Below are 8,228 nucleotides of genomic sequence, written 5' to 3' on the forward strand. Positions count from 1 at the left end.
ACATACATCATGGTTATATCATCTGTAACCATGTATTCACACTATATGTGTTATAGTAAGGTCTACTGGCAACTCTCTCTTGGAAGTCTTGTGTTCCACATAGGTATGAAGAGGATGAAGTAAAACAGGTCGACAGTACTCACCTCAGCTCTGTCTTCACGTGTCTGCCACAGGGTTGCGCCAGAGAGAACCATCTCACCTGATTGCTACTGCCTTGTTTCTCAGAGGAGACTTGAGCATTACGATGATCGATACCAGATGAGCCAACTTCTTGTGACCTGCGTCCCAAACAGGAACGTATGGAGAACGTTCTCAGGTCAAAAGGTCAGACCTTTTGTCGATACTAATAGGATGAAAAGAAAAGCAGCGCTGCTCTCGGATCAGCGTTCTCCATTCACGTCATACCTTTGCATTATAATTTTTTCACAATGCTGACAACGGATCAGCTCCTAGAGAGATACTACCAGCTATGGCTGCAAATGGGTTATTGATTGAACAAGAACATTTATTTCAATATGAATAGAATAAGGCCCATGTTTCTTTTAATGGGCTAATTTCGGGTTTTCATTTAAAAGCGTAATTGAATGGTTCACTTGTTTGTAACAATTGCAAATACTTTGTCGACTTTCTATTTGTCGCCAACTTTGTTCTGAAGTTAAAGGCGGTCACAGTCAGAGAGATAGCCTCGACATCTTGATTCTACGTTTAGAGGAGATCTTCTGTGAATAAAGTGAGGCAGAAGAGCAAAAAAAAGAGCATCCAACGATGTACTTTGGCTGTTCTACGACTGTTCTGGACTCTGGATCACTCGTAGAGTGGTCTGTATCACACGAAGGTGTGCAACGTTTTTTAGGAGCCACGTTACTAACGAAGGCTCTAGGAAACACTTTAGCTACCAAAGACACATCAAGGTTCTAACAACAATCTTAAGGCTACGAAGGCTCTGTGAAATGAAGCCCTATTCTCCCTGGAGGAGGTAGAAGAAGAAACCCTTCCCTGGCATGGATCCAACTACAGGAGAGACAGAAAACCCTTCCCTGGCATGGATCCAACTACAGTAGAGACAGAAAACCCCTTCCCTGGCATGTATCCCACTACAGTAGAGACAGAAAACCCCTTCCCTGGCATGGATCCCACAACAGTAGAGACAGAAAACCCTTCACTGGCATGGATCCAACTACAGTAGAGACAGAAAACCCCTTCCCTGGCATGGATCCCACAACAGTAGAGACAGAAAACCCTTCACTGGCATGGATCCAACTACAGGAGAGACAGAAAACCCCTTCCCTGGCATGGATCCCACAACAGTAGAGACAGAAAACCCTTCACTGGCATGGATCCAACTACAGTAGAGACAGAAAACCCTTCACTGGCATGGATCCAACTACAGGAGAGACAGAAAACCCCTTCCCTGGCATGGATCCCACAACAGTAGAGACAGAAAACCCTTCACTGGCATGGATCCAACTACAGGAGAGACAGAAAACCCCTTCCCTGGCATGGATCCCACAACAGTAGAGACAGAAAACCCTTCACTGGCATGGATCCAACTACAGTAGAGACAGAAAACCCCTTCCCTGGCATGGATCCCACAACAGTAGAGACAGAAAACCCTTCACTGGCATGGATCCAACTACAGGAGAGACAGAAAACCCTTCCCTGTCATGGATCCAACTACAGGAGAGACAGAAAACCCTTCCCTGGCATGGATCCAACTACAGGAGAGACAGAAAACCCTTCCCTGGCATGGATCCAACTACAGGAGAGACAGAAAACCCTTCAATGGCATGGATCCCACAACAGTAGAGACAGAAAACCCTTCACTGGCATGGATCCAACTACAGTAGAGACAGAAAACCCTTCACTGGCATAGATCCCACTACAGTAAAGACGAAAAACCCTTCCCTGGCATGGATCCAACTACAGTACAGACAAGGCTGATAGGTAGAGTCAGAATCGATTAGCTATAGGACCACAGGTGAGCTCCTGTCAGATAGTTACACTTACACACAAAATATATTCCACATCCCACTGTTCCCAGGACAGTAATAAACATATGTATGCCATGCGTGCAAGCGTGTGTATGTGTGTGTGTGTGTGTGTGGGAGGGGGCGCACAGGGGTTTATGGGTAGGAGGATTATAGGTAGTGATTTGAATTAATCCTCCTATCCATCCTAGTGTAAGTAGATCTACTGTTTGTGTCTGTAACCTTGAATGCTCCTGCATAACAGTAACGTATCGAACCAATACATACATTTCCCTCTAGGTGTAAATCTGCAGTAATTCATTACAGTAATTCAAAACATGAATCGAAGCCAGTGGAATAGTCCCAAAAATACAAACCTAGCCCAGTTAGCAAGCCTCATCATGCATCCCTGAAAAAAAACTGTCATGCCCTGACCATAGAGAGCTGTTTATTCTCGGTTGGTCGGGGCGTGATAGTGACTAGGGTGGGTCATCTAGGTGATTAATGGTTTATGTTGGCCTGGTATGGTTCCCAATCAGAGACAGCTGTTTATCGTTGTCTCTGATTGGGGGATCATATTTAGGCAGCCATTTCAGGCCTCCAGTGCGCCTCCACAGTCCAGTGCGTCCTGTGCCTCCTCCCCACACTCGCCCTGAGTGTAACGACGTTCTTCGTTTGTCGAAAGAGAGTCGGACCGAAATGCAGCGTGGTGGTTAATCATGATCTTTAATGAAGAAATGACGATACATGAAACAACTATACTTAAATACAAAACAACAAATGGAAAGTGAAACCTAATTACAGCCTATCTGGTGAAACTACACAGAGACAGGAACAATCACCCACGAAATACAAAGTGAAACTCAGGCTACCTAAATACGGTTCCCAATCCGAGACAACGAGAATCACCTGACTCAGATTGAGAACCGCCTCAGGCAGCCAAGCCTACACTAGACACACCCCCAATCAACCACAATCCCAATGCCTACAAAAACCCCAACAAGACAACACAACAACCCCATGTCACACACTGGCCCGAACAAATAATTAAAGAAAACACAAAATACTAAGACCAAGGCGTGACAGAACCCCCCCCCCCAAGGTGCGGACTCCCGGACGCACCTCAAAACCATAGGGAGGGTCCGGGTGGGCGTCTGTCCATGGTGGCGGCTCCGGCTCGGGACGTGGACCCCACTTCATTAATGTCCTAGTTCCTCCCCTTCGCGTCCTGGGACAATCCACCCTCGCCGCCGACCATGGCCTAAATGTCCTCACCCAGAACCCCACAGAACTGAGGAGCAGCTCGCGACTGAGGGGCATCTCGGGGCTGAGGGACAGCTCGGGACTGAGGGGCAGCTCGGGACTGAGGGGCAGCTCGGGACTGAGGGGCAGCTCGGGACTGAGGGGCAGCTCGAGACTGAGGCAGCTCGGGACTGAGGGGCAGCTCAGGACTGAGGGGCAGCTCGGGACTGAGGGGCAGCTCGGGACTGAGGGGCAGCCCGGAACTGAGGGGCAGCCCAGTACTGAGAGGAAGCCCAGTACTGAGAGGAAGCCCAGTACTGAGAGGAAGCCCAGGTAGGTAGTAGGCTCCGGTAGATCCTGGCTGGCTGGCGGATCTGGAAGATTCTGGTTGACTAGCAGATCTGGAAGATTCTGGTTGACTAGCAGATCTGGAAGATTCTGGTTGACTAGCAGATCTGGAAGATTCTGGTTGACTAGCAGATCTGGAAGATTCTGGTTGACTAGCAGATCTGGAAGATTCTGGTTGACTAGCAGATCTGGAAGATTCTGGTTGACTGGCAGATCTGGAAGATTCTGGTTGACTGGCAGATCTGGAAGAAACTGGTTGACTGGCAGATCTAGAAGATCATGGCTGACTGGCGGATCTAGCTGATCCTGACAGACTGGCGGCGCTGGGCAGACTGGTGGCGCTGGGCAGACTGGCGGCGCTGGGCAGACTGGCGGCGCTGGGCAGACTGGCGATGCTGGGCAGACTGGCGATGCTGGGCAGACTGGCGGTGCTGGGCAGACTGGCGACGCTGGGCAGACTGGGGGCACTGGCGGCGCTGGGCAGACTGGCGGCACTGGCGGCGCTGGGCAGACTGGTGGCTCCTTACAGACTGACAGCTCCTTGCAGACTGACATCTCCTTGCAGACTGGCAGCTCTGGCTGCTCTATGCAGACTGACAGCTCTGGCTGCTTCATGCAGACTGGCAGCTCTGGCTGCTCCATGTAGACTGGCTGCTTCATGCAGGCTGGCAGCTCTAGCTGCTCCATGCAGACTGACAGCTCTGGCTGCTCCAAGCATACTTCTAAAGTTGTGGCAAAATGGCTTAAGGACAACAAAGTTGTATTGGAGTGGCCATCACAAAGCCCTGACCTCAATCCTATAGATAATTTGTGGGCAGAACTGAAAAGCGTGTTCGAGCAAGGAGGCCAACAAACCTGACTCAGTTACACCAGCTCTGTCAGGACAAATGGGACAAAATTCACCCAACTTATTGTGGGAAGCTTTCGGAAGGCTACCTGAAATGTTTGACCCAAGTTAAACAATTTAAAGGAAATACTACCAAATACTTATTGAGTGTATGTAAACTTCTGACCCACTGGGAATGTGATGAAATAAATAAAAGATGAAAGAAATAATTCTCTCTACTATTATACTGACATTTCACATTCTTAAAATAAAGTGGTGATCCTAACTGACCTTAGACAGGGAATTTTTACTAGGATTAAATGTCAGGAATTGAATTAAAATGTATTGGGCTAAGGTGTATGTACACTGTATGTACAGACCCCTTATTCTGAAATGTATCAAATTATTTATTTCCCTCATCCATCTACACACAAAACCCCATAATGACAAAGCGAAAACAGGTTTTTAGAAATATTTGCTATTTAAAAAAAAAAAAAAAACAGAAATACCTTATTTACATATTAGTATATAGTATTCAGACCCTTTGCTATGGGACTCGAAATTGACCTCAGGTGCATCCTGAGTCACAGATCTAGGGAAGGATATCAAAAAAGATCTGCAGCATTGAAGATCCCCAAGAACAGTGGCCTCCATCATTCTTAAATGGAAGAAGTTTTGAACCACCAAGACTCTTCGTAGAGCTGGCCGCCCGGCCAAACTGAGCAATCTGGGGAGAAGGGCCTTGGTCAGTGAGGTGACCAAGAACCTGATGGGCACTCTGATAGAGCTCTAGAGTTCATATGGGGAGAAGGGAGGAAGTTCCAGAAGGACAACCATCTCTGGTAGAGTGGCCAGACGGAAGCCACTCCTCAGTAAAAGGCACATGTGAGCCCACTAGGAGTTTTCCAAAAGGCACCTAAAGACTCTCAGACCATGAGAAACAAGATAATCTGGTTTGATGAAACCAAGTTGAACTATTTGGCCTGAATGCCAAGGGCCACATCTGGAGGACACCTGGCACCATCCCTACGGTGAAGAATGGTGGTGGCAGTATCATGCTGCTGACATGTTTTTCAGCGGTAGGGACTGGGAGATCTAGTCAGGATCTGGGGAAAGATAAACAAAATAAATCCTTGATGAAAACCTGCTCCAGAGCACTCGGGACTTCAGACGGGGGCGAAGGTTCATCTTCCAACAGGACAACGGTCCTAAGCACACAGCCAAGACAATGCAGGACTGGCCCAGCGAGAGCGCGGACTTGAACCCTATATAACATCTCTGGAGAGACCTGAAAATTGACCTGACAGCGTTTGAGAGGATTTGCAAAGAAGAATGGGTGAAACTCACCAAATACAGGTGTACCAAGCTTGTAGTGGCTGTAATCGCTGCCAAAGGTGCTTCAACAAATTTCCGTGGAAAGAGTATGAATACTTTTGCAAATTTGATATTTTAGTTTTATATTTTCTATAAATTATTTTTTTAAACTCTAAAAACCTGTTTTTGCTTCGCCATTATGGGGTATTGTGATGTCATTATGGGGTATTGTGATGTCATTATGGGGTATTGTGATGTCATTATGGGGTATTGTGTGTAGATTGATGAGGGGGGAAAAGTATTCAATCCATTTTAGAATAAGGCTGTAAAGTAACAAAATGTGGAAAAAGTCAATGGGTCTGAATACTTTCAACTCTTTAAGGTTCTTTATAGAACCTTTATGGAGAATGGTTCTAAACTCCGCAAAAAAAGCAACGTCCTCTCACTATCAAGGCACCTGCAAGTTCCTGGACATTTCTGGGCGGAATGGCCCTAGCCCTCACCCTCCAATCCAACAGGTCCTAGACGTGCTCAATGGGATTGAGATCCGTGCTCTTCGCTGGCCATGGCAGAACACTGACATTCCTGTCTTGCAGGAACACACACACAGAACGAGCAGTATGGCTGGTGGCATTGTCATGCTGGAGGGTCATGTCAGGATGAGCCTGCAGGAAGGGTACCACATGAGGAAGGAGGATGTCTTCCCTGTAATGCACAGCGTTGAGATTATCTACAATGACAACAAGCTCAGTCCGATGATGCTGTGACACACCGTCCCAGACAATGACGGACCCTCCATCTCCAAATCGATCCCGCTCCAGAGTACAGTCCTCGGTGTAACGCTCATTACTTCGACGATAAACGTGAATCGACCATCACCCCTGGTGAGACACAACTGCGACTCGTCAGTGAAGAGCACTTTTTGCCAGTCCTGTCTGGTCCACAGTGGGTCTGAGCCCATAGGCGACGTTGTTGCCGGTGATGTCTGGTGAGGACCAACACCAGACATTACAAAAGGCCTACAAGCCCTCAGTCCAGCCTCTCTCAGCCTATTGCGCACAGTCTGAGCACTGATGGAGGGATTGTGCGTTCCTGGTGTAACTGTTGTTGACATCCTGTACCTGTCCTGAAGGTGTGATATTTGGATGTACCGATCCTGTGCAGGTGTTGTTACACGTGGTCTGCCACTGCAAGGACGCTGTCCGTCCTGTTTCCCTGTAGCGCTGTCTTAGGTGTCTCACAGTACGGACATTGCAATTTATTGCCCTGGCCGCATCTGCAGTCCTCATGCCTCATTGGAGCATGCCTGTGGCACGTTCTCGCAGATGAGCAGGGACCCTGGGCATTTTTCTTTTGGTGTTTTTCAGAGTCAGTAGAAAGGCCTCTTTAGTGTCCTAAGTTTTCATAACTGTGACCTTAATTGCCTACCTGTCTGTAAGCTGTTCGCGTCTTAATGACCGTTCCACAGGTGCATGTTCATTAATTGTTTATGGTTCATTGAACAAGCATGGAAAACAGTGTTTAAAGCTGTTACAATGAAGATCTGTGAAGTTATTTGGATTTTTAAGAATTCTCTTTGAGAGACAGGGATCTGAAAAAGGGACGTTTCTTTTTTTGCTGAGTTTATAAAGAACCTTTGTTAATCTCAATGGTTCTTTGTAGATCCTTGTGAAGAAACCATACAGAGTTTATTATTTCTTAGGCGTTTTGTTGTGTTAATTGACAAGTTGAATCAGGTGTGCTAGCTCTGGAACCACTGGGAGTCTCTGGAGAGAATTGAGAATCACTCATTTAGTCAACTGTTCTCATTTTCACACAAGGCCATACAGTACGTGAGTCTTTCACAAGACACCATCACTGGTCAACAGATTCCATAAACTGGAATGACACTCACTAATGGTTACAAAAAAAGAGCTGTGAGCAAACCAGGCCCCAAAATATTATAATTAGCCACTGCCCCTACATTGTAATTACCATTAAAAGAAGAAAGAACCCTATTCTGAACTCCAAAGAACGATTGAAGGGCTCAAAGGATTATTTTAGTCAGTATGGTTCCACATAGAACCATCACCTTTCCCAAAGAACCACTGGACCTGGTGTATGTGGGGTTCAGGTAGTCTAACTGTGTGTGGGGTTCAGGTAGTCTAACTGTGTGTGTGGGTTTCAGGTAGTCTAACTGTGTGTGTGGGATTCAGGTAGTCTAACTGTGTGTGGGGTTCAGGTAGTCTAACTGTGTATGTGGGGTTCAGGTAGTCTAACTGTGTGTGTGGGGTTCAGGTAGTCTGACTGTGTGTGTGGGGTTCAGGTAGTCTAACTGTGTGTGTGGGGTTCAGGTAGTCTGACTGTGTGTGTGGGTTTCAGGTAGTCTAACTGTGTGTGTGGGGTTCAGGTAGGCTAACTGTGTGTGGGGTTCAGGTAGTCTAACTGTGTGTGTGGGTTTCAGGTAGTCTGACTGTGTATGTGGGGTTCAGGTAGTCTAACTGTGTATGTGTGGTTCAGGTAGTCTAACTGTGTGTGTGGGGTTCAGGTAG

The sequence above is a fragment of the Oncorhynchus kisutch genome, linkage group LG30, assembly GCF_002021735.2.
Source record: "Oncorhynchus kisutch isolate 150728-3 linkage group LG30, Okis_V2, whole genome shotgun sequence".
Classification (NCBI taxonomy): Eukaryota; Metazoa; Chordata; class Actinopteri; order Salmoniformes; family Salmonidae; genus Oncorhynchus; species Oncorhynchus kisutch.